Here is a 20,634-nt window from a genome sequence, read left to right as displayed (position 1 = left end):
GCCATGGCCACATAAAATTTCTTGCACCCATAAATAACTTGTTTGTTCACTAGTTCTGCATAGTTTTTTGCACAGATAATTGACTATATATTGACCAATCAATGCAGAAATATTTTTAATCTCATTTGTATCTTCTTCTATAATGCAAAGCAACTTTGATTCTTCATGTATGTTGTTCTTTTCATACACTTCAAATGAATATTCCATGTTCATTCCAAATTAATTAACAAAAATTAAGTCCTACATAGAAATATAAATAAATTTTTATGAATATAACAATACCAAGCTAAAAAATAAATTGTATACAATAAGAACAATAATTAAGTACCACAAGCAATATATTATAAAATGATACATAAACAACGTATAAATTTTTCTATTGTCTTATCCTAGCATAACAAAAAATTCATGGCCAAATTAAAATGGAGTACAATAATAACTTAATTAGTTTTGCATGAAAATAAAAAAAAATAGTTTTGCATGAATGGTAGTGGATTATATGATGCATGTTTGAAACAATCCAACAATCGTTGCTCATATCCTTTTAAGAATACAAACATTTTTCTAGCAGGTTTAAACATCATTAGTTGACAACAACGACTATAAAAATCAGGATCACTAGTGATCATTTCCATCTTTTGCCATTACTTCCCCAATAGATGCACCGGGTACTAGAAATGTGGACACAATAGTTAAGCGTGGTTCAAATGCAGAAGCAATTCTACTTATTACATCTGCAATTTGCTTTGAGACAGGAACTTAAAATTTTTTCTTCTTTTTTGTTGTTTCACAAATCACAACTCTCTTTCTTTTTTCCCGTACTCTTTTAACTATTATTTTCTTGAGAAGAGTTAAGATTTATGTGTTGAAATTAAGTACTAACTCCTACGTTAGCACCTATACTGTCTTCACTATCTCCAGAACCTTCTTCTATATCAATATGACCTTCCTCAAAGTATGGTCGATATCTATTACCATCTTCTTTTATGCCACTAGGTAACATCCCATATAAGGGAGCCCAAGCAAATTTGCCATCGGCCATAACATCCTTAAATAATATAGTTAACTCATCTTTAAAGGGAAGTCTTTTATTTCTGAATTTTTCATATAAGGGTTTTCTTGCATGTATATAAACAATCAACACAAGACTCATTATCAAAATTAAGTTAAAATTTTTGCTTTAATAATAAGTTACTACATGCCAATTGTTTTCTCTCCCATCATTCATTTGGTGCATCAACAATGTGTTTAGTATAATCCCATCCTAAACCCGTTTCTTTGCCAAAAAGCTTGTACCATACTGAGGATTTCTTCATAAGATTGTCCCGCTTATTTTTTAATTGAGTCTTATCATATTGTTTTCCAGTTTTTTCATTAACATGCTTGGATAAATTATTTAGTGGTCTCTATGTCCCATGCTACTTTTGTCTTTAGAGATTCATTGTTATTCATTATTCTATTAAAAAAATATAAATTATATATATATTTAATCAAATATGTTACATTTTTTCTTAAATTTTAGTAATAACGTGAGAATGTTAATTTAATATTATTTTTATACTGTACTCTTATTTTAAAACTCTTAATAATTTTATTCTTACAAGACTTTTTTGGAATCTAACATTTATGATTTTATTATTACTTATGAATAATTTTTTATTTAATTTGTCTTTTTGAATGAGATCAATTAATCTATATTATAAAAAAAAGTTATAATAAAATATAGTGTATGAGAATTACAATTATCAATTTTACATAGCCGAATAAAAAAATAAAAAATAAAAAATTTCAACCAAAACAAAAATAAAGTATAATAAAAATATAAAAAGAGAACTCATGTAATAAAAAAAAGATAAAAATTCTATAAAACCAACCATATATATCATATGAATAAAAGAAATACAATAAAAGATAAAAAAATTCATATGAACTATATCGAATAAAAAAAATAAAATAAACTTCGTATAAAATATAAACACAGTGTATAAAAGAGAGAAAAAATAGAATTCATATGAACAAGAAATAATAAGAATACCATAAAAAATTAATAACATACCTGAAAGATTAAAATATTAAAAAAAATAAAAAAGACACTCTAAATATTAAACATAAAGAACAAACAGTAAATGATAAAAAAGATTCATTTGAACTAAAAAATAATAAGAAATAATAACATACATGAAAAATAGAACAATACAAAAAATAATATAAAAAAATATTTATCATATAAATAAAATAAATATAATAAAAATAAAAATATAAAAGAGAGTATTATACATTTTATAATGTCAAACAAAAAGATAATGTTCTATAATTTATTTTAGTACCATTAGTACTCTTTAATTTAGTATCATTTTGGACTATAAATTTTTATTATTTATGACTCTTTTGTTACTTATAATTAGTATATAAATAAAAATAAAAATAAAGTATAGTAAGAAATACAATAAAAACAAAAAAAATTTTCATACAAACATAGTATATAATAATTACAACTAACAACATATATCATATGAATAAAAAAATTACAATAAGAAGTAAATAAAATTCATATGAATAAAACCGAATACAAAAATAAAAATTTTATACACAACATAAATATAGTACAATAAAGGATAAAAAACTAATTTATATAAACAAAAAATAATAAAAATAAGAATTTATATCAACAATAGTTGCCATATGAATAAAAAAATACAATCAAAATATAAATCAAAACACTAAAAAAATAATATAAAAAATATTTATCACATAAATAAAAAATACAATAAAAAACATAAAAATCAAAATATGAAAGAGAGTACTAAAAATAATAAAAAAAATTAAAACATTTACCTTGAGAGTGATTGAAATAAATCTGAAAGTTTGATTAAAAAAAAAAGGTTGTAACCACACAAAGAACTAATGTGAATCCTTTTTATAGAAGAAAATGAAGGGTAGGGTTAGTAGAGAAGAAATAAATTTCTCACCTAATTCCTCCAACGGTAATCAGCTTTTCCCAACGTGAATGCAGAAGCTAGAATTTTTAGCTTATCGTGGATGTACGTTCAGAAGTGAAAGCATTTCTGGGTTTCAGAGTTTCAAAAAGTTGACAAACGTAAAAATGGGACGTTCAAGATACTCAAACGGACTTTTCTCTTCCCCAACGTGAACCCCAAACACACTCTATATATAGTTTCTCGGAGACAACACATCCGGTATATTAAACAATTATTTTTATAGCTTTATAGGTTAAAAGTGACAACTAATAATTAATTAAAAAAATCACAACCATATAGGAAGAATCAGCAAATGGTAATGTGTTTTAGGAAAGACCACATGTATTTACTTAAAACAAATGACATAGTTTGTTAAGTGTAACACAAATTAGGCACTCACAACAAAAAAATATTCTTAATAACTAACAACGATATATGTTAATAAATATATAATACCCTGTATTCTTAATACGCAATAAAGATTTAGTTGGAAGATAAATCATGTTGACATAATCATGTCTTGGTTAAATTGCAAACCAAATGTTATATCACATCACTTAACATGTTTCATGTTTTAGGTTAAAAAACATATAAACAAAGCATCAAAAGATTATAACAAAAGCAAAGCCATGAGCATTTGAAGATCACTGTATAGATGTTATGCAAGTATCAATGCAAGCAGATGCTCATTGATATAGACCAATCAACTACAACATAAATAAAAAAAGGAATACATGTATTATCAAGTAGTCTAAACCCTTCAAACAGATATAGGATGCATGAAATACACCTCCTAGCATTCATTATATAAACGACATCCAATCCAGTGGACATAAGCACAAGACATAAACACTCCTCTCTACTTAGAAACTTCACTAAGAAATTTACCAGCTGCATTTCACAAATGAGTGACATTTTCCCAAAAAGAATTTCGTTACCGTATCTTGGTGATAACTTAGTGAGGAAGATCTTAACTAAGGTTGATCCCAAAACGATTGGCAGATGCAGGACACTCAACAAGTCTTGGAATTTCACGCTTAACACACCATACTTTGTGAAGCAAAACTAGGCTTAACAAAAGGGTCAAAACACCAATGTCATTGTTGGTGTTGGAAACCCTCCAGCAGACGAAAATTTTCAATGGTTCATTCGTGCTAATGTAAATGATGGAGTGCACTTGCAACTCAACCTCCCAATTTTGATCAACCAACTTGGTTTTTACTCGCTTATTGGCTCAAACCATGGAGTTCTTTGTGTAAAATTAACTCAAGGAAGACTAAACACAAGGCTTCTCATATGAAATCCATTCACTGGAAAGATGAAATATGTATTTAATGAGGCTAAAAAACACTACCATCATGCTGTTTCAGTTTATGCATTTGGGTATTTATATGATTCCATGGAGTATCGAATTGTGCATGTCTTTAAGCGCCATTACATACATAGGACCTTGGGCTGGAGTCTATATTGTTCATTTGTGAATGACTGGTGTGATTCCGGATCATTCACCAGCGTTGTGCAAAAGTTGTGACCAAAGTCTATCGTCGTTGATGGAGTTGTTTACTAGATTGGCCAGGAAGGAACTAACTTCACTGAACCATCATTGATAATATCTTTCTCCATGATACAGAGGCAGTTTTTTGAAAGCATCATTCCAATTGATGCAAGATCAACCTATCACTCTCTTACAAATCTGCATGATGGGGTTGGTTTTATATCCTAACGTAATATAGGCTTCTTAAAGAAAGTTATAGTTTGGTACATTAAGCATGATTGTCAATTTTAGTAATTAGTGAAAAGTATTATTATCATTGAATTATATTGGTCAATTTTAGTAAGATTGTTTAATGATGAATCTATTTTTTTGTAGGTTAAGTTGTGTGATAAAAGTTTTCTATTGTGCGTTTTTAGAGTGCATTCAACGTGTTTGAAAAAATGTATTAGAGAAAAAATATGAAATCATATTTTTGGCTTGTTATATCAAAAATAATAATTTTATTATTTTACTATTTTAAATTTATTTGATGATATCATATTTTTTGACTAGTTGTAGCTACTAAAAAAATTAAGAATTCTTGTACTATTTAACGAGAATACTAATTATTTTTGTTTTCTTTGATATCATTAATATATTAATTTAAACTTGGGGATAATGATCTTGTATATTCATTAATGTTTTCACTCTCATAACTCTTCTATTTTACTATTACTCATTGTCTCAAAATGAGTTTACTTTTTTAATAAGTTTTAGATGTATATTTAGCTAGCAAAAACTACCAAAAGTACCTATAAAATTTATACATGCTGACAAAAGTACACATAAACTAAGAAAATTGATGTTGTATCCATGAAAGATGGGTTCCGTACGACAAAAATATCCAAACCCTAGTTTTTTGTTGATTTTTTAATAAAATTTCCAAATTACCCCACCCTAACCCTATTCTACCGTCACTCCCTCTCTTCTCACTTCTTCCTCTCTCCTCACTTCTTCCTCTCTCAAAAACCTCACAGAGTTACATAACTCTCTTCCTACCTCCTCATTGCCGTCCACCACCCACCTACCCGTCACCGTCAATCTCCTCTCCTCTCACTGCTTTCCCCTCTCACTCTCAAGGTGACTACAACACTTTCTTCACGCACTTGTGGCCCAACCTAAGGAAAACGTCGCCATGGCCCACCTGTCCCAGTTGAGGAAAACATCGTCGTGGCGTGCCTGATCAAGCCGAGGAGAACGCCGTCGTCGCGCGCCTGAGAAGAAAGAGGGACCGTGGTGCTGCTGCATACAGAAAGAGGGTTCGGTAAAGACTAAAGAGAAATCAGAGAAGAAAGGGAGGCGGCGCTGCTGATGGATTTTCTGCCGTCGGCGATGTTACAGCCAATGAAAAAAATGTATTTCTGTTTTTTTAAACATTTTTTATTTTATTTAATTTTTCTACTTTTGATTTTTGCTGAAGTAAACTTTAAATTGGATGAATAGATTTGTTGGTTTTTGATGGTTGATGGTTCTTTCTACTTCTGATTTTGCTAAAGTGAATTGAAATCGGATGAATGGATTTGAAATTTTTTATGTTTTGGGTATTTTTTGGTGTTTGATTGATTTGGTTTGGGTATGGGTTGTAAACTTATGACTGAACCAGTTGAGGTCCAATCCTCCACCACCACCACCACCATTGATTTCGGCCTGTTCTGTTTAGGAGGAGTTTCGGACTCCATGGCAAGGGTTATAAAGGTGCAGGTTGGGTTATAGAAGATTGAAAAAGTGAGTTGAGGTTGAAGGTGAGTATAGTTTGGAAATTTTATTAAAAGATTAACAAAAAATTAGGGTTTATATACTTTTGTCAAACGGAACCCATCTTTCATAGGTACAATATTAATTTTCTTAGTTTATGGATACTTTTGTCAATGCTCGTAAACTTCATGGGTACTTTTGGTAGTTTTTCCATTTAGCTATATTCATCTTTGGAATTTTTGTGTTATTATTGACCTTTAATTTATAATTTATTTTGGAGGGTTAATTTAAGTGATTAGTACAACGTACTTTTTCTAAAATTTGACGATGGCTAAATAGTGGATGGATCCCTTAAATATTATGTGCGAAATATGCATAAGTTTGTGATGTTATAACACCTAGGATGGGAGCTGTCCAATCTTTCTGACAAAAAAAAAACTGATTTCCTAAAATTAATGTTGTAATTTTAATATTTATTGCAGGGTAAATATGAAATCAAGCAATTGGAACTTTCTCTCTCATTAGAACTTTCCTTCCTTCTTTTTTGGCCTTCATCATGCCTTGTGGCAATTGCTCTGATCTTATTGTTCAGCGATACTACCATAACCATGGATTTAGAAAATTCACTCCATATCTCAACTAAATTTTTATTTTTTCTTGACATTTTCTAAAATAATATACAAGGCTATGATGATATCTGTGAAGATTTTTTTGCCTATAACCGTGCAAAAGTAATACTAATATGGTGGTGAAATTCGATTGTAACATTAGTTAAACAAACTTACATTCCAATTATATAATTAGTCATTGTGGAGTAGCAAATAACTTTATTTTATTCTTAATCAAAATAACTAGAGTGGAGGATAAGAGGAATAACTATAACTTTTGTTGATCCAATAATCCAAAAAAAAATGTTACATGATGATGTAAAAAATTTATTCCATTATAACATAGTTTATAATATTTGGGTGTTGTTTTTGTTTTGTATAATATTTTTAGAGATAAGTACTATTTTGGTCCCTAAGGTTTGGGATCAAAATCAAAATTGTCCTTGACCTTTTTTTTTTTAATTCGAAATGGTGGTCAACGTTAAAATTATTTTTAAGATCATCTATTTGACTATTTTACGCTCATCTCACTAACTCCATCACCATCTCCATCATACCATCCATTCTTTCTTCTTCTGATTCTGATATTTTTCTTTTCACACACACATTCAGAAGAAAAGAAAAAAAAAAAATAGAGAGAGTGAATGAGAGGAGGAAGAGGAAGAAGAAGAGAAGAGGAGAAGGGACACCACTGGTGGGATTGAGTGCCACCATCAACATTTACGCAGCAGCAGCAGCAGCACAGAGAGAGAGAGAGAGAGAGAGAGAGAGAGAGAGAAAAGGGACATCACTGGTGGGATTGAGTGCCACCGTTAACATTGATGCAATAGGAGAGAGAGAGAGCAATGATGACGGCAGTTTTAGATCTCTTCTTCCCTTTTTCAGTAGCGATTTCAGAGAACTGGAGCAACGATCACAGTGATTTCAGCAGCGATCTCAGATCTTCTCTTCTCCTTTTTGACAATCTCTCTCTCTCTCTCTCTCTCTCTCTCTCTCTCTCTCTCTCTCTCTCTCTTCCCCGCATTCTCCCTCTCTTCTCAATTTCTCTCTCCCTGCCATAATTTTTTCTTTTTTTCTTTCAAAAAATATGAATGATGTGTTGTTATTGAATTTGAAAGATTAGATTGCAATTGGTGATGTTGTTGTTGTTGTTCTTGAATTTGAATGATGTGTTGTTGTTGGTAATAGATGAAATGGATAATTGTTTGAATTTGAATGTTGTATTGTTGTTGTTGAAAATTGTATTCTTGAATTTGAATGTTGGTATTTAGTGGAAGTAAAAGGGTGGTGGTGGTAGATGATCAGATTGGAGTTAAAACAAAGAAAATGACATTTTTGTCCAAAAAATTTTAAAAAGATTATTTTAATTCGAAATGCAATGTTGAGGACAGTTTTGAATTAAAAAAAGGTTAAGGATGATTTTGATTTTGACTCCAAACCTTAGGGACCAAAACAATACTTTATCCTATTTTTTTATTTTACTTTATTCAAAGAAGCTATATTTGTACACGCAAATGTTTAGAACACTGACAAAACTACCCATAAAAGGACGAAACTGATGTTATACCCATGAAAGAGGAGTCTTTGACAAAATTTTCAAATTACCCCTATCTTTTTATTATCTTCAACGTCTACCTCTTCATCCTCCATAAGTCACCACATTTATCTCTTCCTCTACCACACGACATTGCCAAATCTTCCTCCGCTACAACTGAATTTGGAGTGCCAACCTTTACAACTACACACAATATGAATAAGAGAAAGATTCGGCAGTTTGTGTGTAGTTGTGAGGGCCGTTGCCACTCAAAATTCAATTGTAATGGTGAAAGATACAATTGTGGCATGTGGTAGACGAAGAGGCAAATACGATGGCTTATAGAGGATGAGAAAACTGAGGTTGAAAATAATTATCAAAAAATGTAGGGATCATTTGAGAATTTTGATTGATTTTTTTAAAAGTCAACGAAATAAAAAATTAATAACTATTACTTATTAATATATCAATTATTATTGTATGTATTTAATTTATAAAAAGATAAATTAATAACTATTACTTATCAATATATCAATATTATTATGATGAATAAACAAAAAATTATTTAATACTTAATATTTTCACGTTATTAGTTCTATATGCTTTGATATATTTATAAGATTTTTTTATTATCTTTATGTGCTACATATTTATCCTCATAGCTTAAAATTTTTAGATCCGTTGCTGAATATGATGGTGAAACTCGAGTATAGTATTTAGCTAAATAAACTTACATTCTAACAATGTAAGTTGTATTAGTCATCATGGAACAGCAAATAACTTTATTTTATTCTTAATCAAAATAACTAGAGTGGAGGGTAAGAGGGACACCTATAATTTTTGTTGATCTAATAATTCAGAAAAAAAAATATGTTAGATGATGATGTAAAAATATTTATCCGTTATAACGTAGTTTATGATATTTGGGTGTGATTTTTGTTTTGTATATTTTTTTATTTTACTTTATTAAAGAAAATTACATTTGTACTCAATTACTCATAAATGTTTAGAATGTTGACAAAACTACCCATAAAAAACAAAATCGACGTTAGATTCATGAAAGAGAAGTCCATTTGACAAAAGTATCCAAATTCTAAATATTCATTAACTTTTAAAAAAAATCACTCAAAATTTTCAAATTACCTCTACCATTTCATTATCTTCAACGTCTACCTCTTCATCCTCCATAAGTCACCACATTTGTCTCTTCCTCTACCACAAGATATTGCCAAATCTTTCTTCGTCACAACAAGATTTGGAGTGGCAACGACCTCTTGTTTGTAACATGTGTAGTTGTGAGGGTCGTTGCCATTCCAAATTCAACTGTGACGGAGAAAGATTCAATAGTGGCATATGGTGGAAGAATAGGCAAATACAATGGTTTGTAGAGGATGAGGAAGCAGAGGTTGAAGATAATGATTGAAAGAGGTAGGGATAATCTAAATATTTTAAAAATTTTGAGTGATTTTTTTAAGAAGTCAACAAAAATTTAGAAATTAGATTCTTTTGTCAAACAAACTTCATTTTTCATGGGTATAACGTTAATTTCGTTTCTTTTTAGATAGTTTTGTCAGCTTTCTAATTATTCATGAATACCAATAATAGTGTTGTACGGCATAATAATAATAATAATAATAATAATAATAATAATAATAATAATAATTTTGCAACGATACTATATTATTGTTTCCAAAAATATTGTAATAGTTAGTTAATTTAGCTTTTGCGGCAACAAAATTTGGTTGCTAAAAATGTTTCATAGCAAAAAAATTATTGTCATTAATTATGATTTAGCAACGACTTACTTTGATGCAAAATCTATATCTTTAGCAGCAAATAAAAAAGTAGTTGCAAAATCTATATATTTAGCTATGAAATAGTTTTCTGCTACCAAATTAAAAAAAGAAACGAGCATGACAATTATGAGAGTTAATGGAAGCAACGACTAATGTAAATAATAAAACACTAATTTGATTATGTTTGGAAATAATCACTATTAAGAATAAAATTTGAAGAAAATATAGAAAGATGTGATGCTGCCTAAAGGGAAAAAAGTATCATGTCTTTAATGGAAAATGATTTGCTGCCATGGCTAGTAAAATTAGGATTTTGCTATTAGAAGAAGAATCAATTTTCAAGGTACCTCAAGAAAAAAATTCAGAAAGTGTTAATGATTTGCTGCAACGGCTAGTAAAATTAGGATTTTACTATTAGAAGAAGAATCAATTTTCAAGGTACCTCAAGAAAAAAATTCAGAAACCAAAACACTGCACATTGTGTGTCTTTCTTCTAAATTTTAATCTCAATTTTTATATATTCAGTTTTTTGTTTGAATCTTCCTAGTAAAGAGAAAAAGACTAATGATTTACTAAGAGATAATTTGAAAAGCCTGAGTGAATAGTCATAAATTAAAAAAAAAAAAAAACAAGACAGTGCTAGATTAATTTGGTCTTGGATTTTTTTTTGTTCTTGGCATTTTTGTTTGGTCTTGTCATTAGTTTGTGAAATACGAAATTATTGCTTCATTTGTCTTGGCGTAGAATCGGTTTCGTTCAATTTGTTTTTGTCTTGGTTTTGACATTGATAATTTTAATCTTAAATTGGATATAGTGAAATTATGTCATTATTATAGTGGAGACTGAAAGTAGTCATGTAGACTTCATTACACTTTGAAGTTAAACCAGAATATATGATACGGAACGTAACCTAAGATAAGATGGAAGATCAAAGAAAGGGACTCATCTACCTCAATTTGATTTCCTGATGCAACAGCTAAGGGAATCACTCTACCTCACCTGTTCACACCCAAGTTTCTCAAAGAAACTCAAAGAAAATTTTATTCATAAAATTAAGGAAAAAAAATAGCTACCAGGTTTTAGAGGGTTTTTATACCTCTTAAATTTAAATCCCTAACTCATAAGTTCACTAGAATAAAATATGGGCCAAATCATAATTGGGCCTAAAACAAACAAATAACAAAAAAATAAAATAAACATAGAATAAATTCTAAGAAAGTGATGTCTCTTTTAATTCATCTTGACTAATGAGAGTCTTCAATGCATCTTGTAAAATAGTAAGACGTGTGACTTTTGATAATCGTTAATCATTGTCTTGCCCAATTCTTGATGCATCTCCTAAACACATGATTTAGCCATGTTTACAAAACCTTCTTTTATTCTCTTAGTTGTTGCTTTTGTAATTGGACCAATTTGTAACACCCTAATATTCAAATCCTTATGCTCGAGTCATAAGTCAATGATATTACGGTGGTACGACTCTCAGGTGGATTTTTAATATATAAATATAGGTAATTTCGAAAAGAGTATTAATCGAGAAGCCTGAAAAGAGTAGAAATAAAATCGCGAAGACGTATCACTCACGTTTCGACAACAAAAGATAAACCGTGAAGCCGAAAACGATATACGGACAAGGCGTAGAGGAGATTAAGAGATAGATAACAGATAGATATATATAACATAAGTAAATAACCACTAGTCGCGACCCGCGAAGTTTAGGCCGGCTAGGGTACAGTATGAAAGTAGATGACAATAGTATATCCTAATCTCTCCCAAAGGAAACATAAGAGCCTCTATAGGCAAGTTCTAAAAGAGTTCAATACATAATATAATCTTTTCAAAACATAGGTGGAGAGATTCTAATCAAACACAAAGTAGAGGAAATAAAGATCTTCGCCGTCTCTCAGACGACCCACAACTCACTTCTGAGCACCTGGACCTGTATCTGAAAAACAAGAGATATATACGGAATGAGAACCCCGGGCCCATGGGTTCCCAGTACGGTAAAAGTGCCAAATAAATACAATGCACTGCAATAAAAACTCACCAAGCATCCTAAACTCCTTTTCACCAAGTATCTAGCCTAGATTCTCACTAATCTATAAATAGGCATCTGTCGTAAGGGAATACTAAATCTAGATCACATCTCATATGACTCCAAACTCGCTGACTCTCCCACGAATCAGATTTCAGAATCATAAACAAAGCCATCATCAGTCGTGCTGTCTCAGCAATTCTATATCAATATATCATGCCCTCCCTGGAACTAGTGAAACCACATCACTGCGTCTACCCAGGGAGCTCAAATCATCTCAACTAATGATCACCATCATCATGCAATCGCATCATCAATTCATCTCATCAAGAACAGCCCTCAACCTCCACCGACACCAACATGAGGGGCCTCTCAGTTGTACAAACACAAGCAATACAGGCAAGTAATACACAATTAGGGTACAAGTAGAACAAGTAGCACATAATCAGGTAACTTAGCATATATAATGTAGAAATCCAAAACAAATAGGCAAACCCAAACAATTCAAACATATGCAAATGATGAATGCCTGCCCTATGGCTGATGATATCATCTGTCGGTTATCAAGCCAACCCGACATGTCCGGTAGCTAACCCGGGCACAGTCTCTCTGTTGCGTATTAATATCATTAGAGGGAATATGTGCCCTGTCACCATTAGAGGGTATCTGCGCCCTGTCGCCATTAGAGGGTATCTGCGCCCTGTCGCCATTAGAGGGTATCTGCGCCCTGTCGCCATTAGAGGGTATCTGCGCCCTGTCGCCATTAGAGGGTATCGGTGCCCTGTCACCCTTACAACCAGAGAGAAAACACAAGCATGCTTACATTCAACATTTTTCATCATTATTCATTTATCATATTCGTTAATTTATCATATATGCCTTTATACTCAGCCATAATCCATAATGGCTTTGTCGTAACTCGGCAATAACTCAGCCACCCGGCTCACAGTTCAATCCAGAACTAGCCAATTTATCAACATGGCTCCACCGTATCCGGCAAGAACTCAGCCATCCGGCTCATGGTCCAATCAAGAACCAACCATTTATCAATAAATATAGCCCTTCGGCTCATGGCATACACGGTACTTCCACCGCCATCCTCCATATCTCATATAATCATATCTGATCGTCATTGATCATAACCTTTTCCCTTGCTTCACTCGCAAGTTACCACATCCCCTAGCTCCTTCCTCATTGCTAGGCATACCATAATGATTTGATACATAAGGGGTGAGATCGGAGGCTTAAAAGTATGAGGTTTGGCTTTAAAAACTCAAAAATCAACTTTGGCATGAAAACAGGGCCACGCGTACGCGCACTCCACGCGCACGCGTGGATGGCCAAAAACTCATCGACGAGCAAGCGTCATACGCGCGAACGCGCGGGTTGAAAAATATCCAAACGGCGCACAAGCGTCAGCCACGCGTACGCGTGGGTGCTCTTGCGCCCAGGCACAAAACTGGCACGACCCTGGCACAACTCTCTGGAAAATAGCTGGGCATTTGGTACAGCGCATCGACGCGCCCGCGCACACCACACGCACGCGTGGATGGTGCTTTCTGGAAGAACGGCGTGCACGCGCCAGGTGCGCCTACGCGCGTAGGGTCGTTCTGCTAAAAATTTTCTAAGTTAAAAGCTGCAGAATTTACAGATTCAACCCCCAATCTTCCGACGGACATAACTCTCTCATTTTAAATCGTTTTTCACCCATCCTTCGAACGGCATGGACATCCCGGATCCAATTTCATTTCTAAACAGATTTGGCAGAAAACAGAGATCCGTAGTCCAGGTTATGTCCCGTCAAAGTATGCCCCAAAACCATGTTTCCATACAAAACCATAAAGTGCCATTTTCAAAACAAGCCATTTTCAACGCTTTTCAAAATCAATCAAAACATGCCAATTTCAGCCTTTTCTTTGAAATCAATCAAAATATACCAAAATCAACATCAAGCCTCCTCAACTCGCACGTTGACACTTTCTCAAACTCAAACACATTTACATATCATATACTCTTTCTCATGCCAAATTTCAACAATACTATTTCCAATCAACCATCATTATACATAATCAATATCGTACTCACTATCACGTGGCTTCACCCACAAATCAACCTTAATCATTCCTCAAGCATATATCACGACAAACATATCTCTAATGCATCATCATACCATCAAGGCATCAATAATCATAATCACATATATGACCATATAATATATTTCAACCAAAACCAAACATACCTCATCTATATAATTGCACCCAAATTTACCAAATCCCACACCTCAACTCCTCAAACCTTATTATTCAATAACCAACCCAATCATTCATATATTCATTATCTGAAATTCATCCAATCACTTGTGTCATCATACAATGCACACATCAACTTACCTTTATCACCTTTTTTCGGCCTCCGACCCAAAACCCACGGCCTCCGGCCCAATATCATAATTTAAATGCATAAACCACAAATTAATACTCATTACCCAGTACATCAAATTCTCAATACACCAAGCATACAAGGCCACACAATTCTCAACCCAAATCATTAATTCACATTACATACCAACTATGCATATTAGCACCAACCATTTACACAATCCAAACTTAATCCTAGGGGCATCTAGCCTAGGAATTCTCATCACAACACACGGTACTTAAATAAAACTTAAACCGTACCTCTTGTAGCCAAACCAATTGAGCCTCTTCTTTGGAAGTCTTCACCAACCTTAGCTCCAAGCCTCACCAAAGCTCCTCAAGCAATACCAATCTCCCAATTGTGCACCAACATCACCAAATACACTAACATAACCAATATCACATACATACATCAACCTAGGGCTCATAAAAATGACAAGTCACAAGGGTTTGAGCACTTCTTACCTCAGCCCATATGAAGTAGGGATAGAACCCACTTAGAATCCATGTTGGAGTATCCCTAAACACCCAAAATCACAAGATTTCAACACTAATTACCTAAAAACGTGTAACAGTGGGGAATTTCGAAAAATGGGCAGAGATGAATGGAAGACTCACCACAAAACTTAGATAGAATTGTAGAGTATGAGAAGAGCGACGCGTGGCCACAAACGGCTCGTCAATCGGAGCTCCGTAGCTCAAGTTATGGTGGTTTGAAGATTAAAGAGAGTTAGGTTTTCTCTCTTCTCTTCTCTCTTCCCAATTTCAGCGCCCAACACCCCTTCTTTAGGGCAAAATGAGCTGAAATGCTCATGACTAATGTTTATATATGTTGGGTCTTGGGCCCACTTAGGCCCGGTTCACTTATTTTTGCCTATTGGCCCAATTTTGGGCCAAAACCTTTAAGATTAGCGCTCTAAATTGCACTTTAAATATTTCTACCTTCCCTAATTATAGTTCCTCATTTATTAATATTATTTACCCATAATCAATTTCCTCAGCTGTAGTGCCAGACAGATCTCAGCCGGTACTGCCGGTCAAAATTCCACTGCGCGCTTTTACGCAGAAAACTATGTTTTCCGACTCGGAAAAATTCACTGAATCCAAATATCATATTTGCATTATCAAATTCCAATTGCCAAATCTTCCAACCATATTCGCTCTTATTTAACTTATTATTTAATTAATTTCGGTTAGACCGGGTATTACATTCTACCCCCCTAACAGAAATTTTCGCCCTCGAAAATTCCATCCATCACTGCGAGTACGCGAGCGTAGTCTGCCTCTATATCCAACGCATAACAGTCCCAAGGTCCTTTTATTCTGCGCGCTTCCGTTGCCGCGCTCTGATTTCTCTATATTCGAGGTTCTCGGTCATTTGTCCAACGCCGACCAATAGTCTCATTCCTTACTTTTATCGTCTCATCAACTCACCCTATTAAATCTCAAATCATGTCATCAATAATATTACCATCGTCGTTAATCACAGCCATCGTCCCCCATCACTATAATCAATCAAAGATCATCACCACACCTTAATGATACTCCATCACTATCCTCTCTCTCTGCCAAGCCAATTACCACTAATCACAGCTCAACTCCAAGCATAAACTCCAAACTTACTTTCTTATTCTCAAACCCTCGAATTTCCACATGACTTGCTGTTATAAAGCCTCTGACTCATCAATCAAAAACCCCTTTCATTTCTGGAAAGCAAATGAGTTTGAAATAACAATTTAACAAAATTATAAGAATCCGCTTTCCTTTAATAATCTATAAAAGCATTCGAGACACATCTCTTTTGTTAACGTTACTCATATCAAAAATCATCCTCAAAACCATAACCAACGCTCTTTCAATTTCTTGGGAAAATTTTTCAACAGTACCTCCCCAAAAATTGGAGTTTACCACCCGTCACGGGTTCCCTTAAACCAATCTCAGTACCGCATCAGCATTCCAATTTAGTGGTTTTCACATTCGTCTTTCAAAACCAATCATTATAAATCTCAATCTAATTCCAAGGTCACTATGACCAAACATCATGGTACTCATCTCTCAAACACGACAACTTGCACTCTCTCATCATCTAAATCCAATTATGCATCAATGATAATTTCCTCATCCGCTTTAGAACCATCAAAGCTCGCAGCCGCAATCAATTCCAATTATTGGGGATCATTACTTGCAGTAACCCGCTTAACCCTTCTAGTATTCAAACATAAGATACTATAGTAAACTTTTACAGCTCTTATTCGTAGCTATCCTGTGTTACTGCTTCCACAAGTTTCCGCTGCTTTATTCTGATCTCTCGTCTAGTACGAGTTCTATCACTTACTTCCTCACAACCACAACTTAGCATGACTGGCATTCACTAGATTTCTATCTATGATAGCCAAAACCACATACCAACTTAATCGTACTTTTAACACGTTGTTACCGATCTTTCGCTTACCAATTCCCAAACCGTTGGATCTAACGGTATCACCCGTTGTTGTAGTGAACACACGACCTTGTTGTTGGCCCTTGGTAGTATTCCGGTTGACCTTCTTAGGACATTTCCAGGACACGTGTCCAACTCCTCTACAACCATAGCAAAGTCCCAATCCACCTCGACACGGAGTTCCCGGATGATGGCTTTGACATCGCCCACCAGTCATTCCACTCTGAGGTTGCTTTCCGTTAAAGGCCTACCTAATCACTTATGCTCACCAAACCTTCTATTAAGATAACTTAGGGTTATCTAGAACAGATCATAATTTTTCATTCGACCATGTATTATGAGTGAATACCAGCCTTCAGCATTATCTAAAGTGGTAAAGAATTAAGTTATCAGTTTTCTTATTACCTCAGGTACGAAAATCAGACCTGGCAGTCTCCCGGTCCTTCCGATGTGGGCAATCTCTGACCAAATGTCCTAGCTTTCCGCAATTGTAACACAAACCCGAACCATAACGACATGGTCTATTTGGGTGATGACCTCCACATCTCTGACAGCTCAAAACATCTGAAACAACCACTATTTGCTTTTCCCTACCTTTTCCTTGGGAATTCTTATTTGTCGCAAGGTCATTTCGCCTTTGGGGAAGACGTTGTGGGTATCCTCTTCTCTTAAACTCTTGACCCCTTGTTGGGTATTCCTGATTGTGCTCTCTGCGGTGGGACTCCTGACGGTCATTCTTCGTCTCAACAGCCTTCCTCACACATTCTTCAGCAATATGGCTCTTGTTCACAAGTTCGGAGAAGACCCTAATCTCCATCGGTCCAACGGAGCTCAGGATTTCACTTCGAAGTCCTCCCTCATACTTAATACACTTCCATTCCTTGAAGTCTCCTGGGGTTCCTTGACACATACGAGAAAACCTGAATAACTCCTCAAATTTATCCGTATACTCAGATACGGACATTGTACCCTGCTTCAGCTGCAGTAATTCAAGTTCCTTGACCGTTCTAGCAGAATTCGGGAAGTACTTCTTATAAAATTCCACTTGGAAGGTACCCTAGGTGATAGGATCATTCCCCTGCTGCAGGAGACGTCGGGCCCCTTACCACCAATGCGATGCTTCCCCCGTGAGCAGATAGGTAGCAAATTCAACACACTGTTCTTCAGGAACCAACTGCGCTTGCAGTGCTCGCTCCATGGCCTGAAACCAGGTGTCAGCTTCAGTCGGATTAGTGGTTCCCTTGAACTTAGGTGGATTAACCTTTAAGAAAGTTTCCAGTGTCATCGGGCCCTGAGCTCCACTTCCGCCATTGCCATTATTGTTTATCTGTTGCCCAAGAGCCTCCGCAGTGGCCTGCATAGTAGCAGCCATATTCTCCAACACCGCCATAAAGTTTACCGGGTTATTCGAGTTGATTTCCGGTTCCTGAGTACTAGTACGATCTCTCTTACGTCCCCGACCAAGTCCACGAGGCGCCATCTGGTTCCTATACACACCAAACAATCGATATCAAGTTGATCAGTCTCAATATCGGAAGTATAGTGCTTCAAAGTACCAAAAGTACACTCATGGACTTCATGCTAGATGTATCGGTTAGATACCCTAACTAGCACAGGCACAGACTCAGAGTATGCATTGAAGCATAAGCAGTTCCATCCCTCAGGCTCACGAGGACGAACTGCTCTGATACCATAATGTAACACCTTAATATTCAAATCCTTATGCTCGAGTCATAAGTCAATGATATTACGGTGGTACGACTCTCAGGTGGATTTTTAATATATAAATATAGGTAATTTCGAAAAGAGTATTAATCGAGAAGCCTGAAAAGAGTAGAAATAAAATCGCGAAGACGTATCACTCACGTTTCGACAACAAAAGATAAACCGTGAAGCCGAAAACGATATACGGACAAGGCGTAGAGGAGATTAAGAGATAGATAACAGATAGATATATATAACATAAGTAAATAGCCACTAGTCGCGACCCACGAAGTTTAGGCCGGCTAGGGTACAGTATGAAAGTAGATGACAATAGTATATCCTAATCTCTCCCAAAGGAAACATAAGAGCCTCTATAGGCAAGTTCTAAAAGAGTTCAATACATAATATAATCTTTTCAAAACATAGGTGGAGAGATTCTAATCAAACACAAAGTAGAGGAAATAAAGATCTTCGCCGTCTCTCAGACGACCCACAACTCACTTCTGAGCACCTGGACCTGTATCTGAAAAACAAGAGATATATACGGAATGAGAACCCCGGGCCCATGGGTTCCCAGTACGGTAAAAGTGCCAAATAAATACAATGCACTGCAATAAAAACTCACCAAGCATCCTAAACTCCTTTTCACCAAGTATCTAGCCTAGATTCTCACTAATCTATAAATAGGCATCTGTCGTAAGGGAATACTAAATCTAGATCACATCTCATATGACTCCAAACTCGCTGACTCTCCCACGAATCAGATTTCAGAATCATAAACAAAGCCATCATCAGTCGTGCTGTCTCAGCAATTCTATATCAATATATCATGCCCTCCCTGGAACTAGTGAAACCACATCACTGCGTCTACCCAAGGAGCTCAAATCATCTCAACTAATGATCACCATCATCATGCAATCGCATCATCAATTCATCTCATCAAGAACAGCCCTCAACCTCCACCGACACCAACATGAGGGGCCTCTCAGTTGTACAAACACAAGCAATACAGGCAAGTAATACACAATTAGGGTACAAGTAGAACAAGTAGCACATAATCAGGTAACTTAGCATATATAATGTAGAAATCCAAAACAAATAGGCAAACCCAAACAATTCAAACATATGCAAATGATGAATGCCTGCCCTATGGCTGATGATATCATCTGTCGGTTATCAAGCCAACCCGACATGTCCGGTAGCTAACCCGGGCACAGTCTCTCTGTTGCGTATTAATATCATTAGAGGGAATATGTGCCCTGTCACCATTAGAGGGTATCTGCGCCCTGTCGCCATTAGAGAGTATCTGCGCCCTGTCGCCATTAGAGGGTATCTGCGCCCTGTCGCCATTAGAGGGTATTTGCGCCCTGTCGCCATTAGAGGGTATCGGTGCCCTGTCACCCTTACAACCAGAGAGAAAACACAAGCATGCTTACATTCAACATTTTTCATCATTATTCATTTATCATATTCGTTAATTTATCATATATGCCTTTATACTCAGCCATAATCCATAATGGCTTTGTCGTAACTCGGCAATAACTCAGCCACCCGGCTCACAGTTCAATCCAGAACTAGCCAATTTATCAACATGGCTCCGCCGTATCCGGCAAGAACTCAGCCATCCGGCTCATGGTCCAATCAAGAACCAACCATTTATCAATAAATATAGCCCTTCGGCTCATGGCATACACGGTACTTCCACCGCCATCCTCCATATCTCATATAATCATATCTGATCGTCATTGATCATAACCTTTTCCCTTGCTTCACTCGCAAGTTACCACATCCCCTAGCTCCTTCCTCATTGCTAGGCATACCATAATGATTTGATACATAAGGGGTGAGATCGGAGGCTTAAAAGTATGAGGTTTGGCTTTAAAAACTCAAAAA

This window comes from Arachis ipaensis, chromosome B1 (genome assembly GCF_059453495.1).
Source record: "Arachis ipaensis isolate K30076 ecotype BB chromosome B1, ASM5945349v1, whole genome shotgun sequence".
NCBI lineage: Eukaryota > Viridiplantae > Streptophyta > Magnoliopsida > Fabales > Fabaceae > Arachis > Arachis ipaensis.
This window is presented reverse-complemented; position numbering follows the sequence as displayed.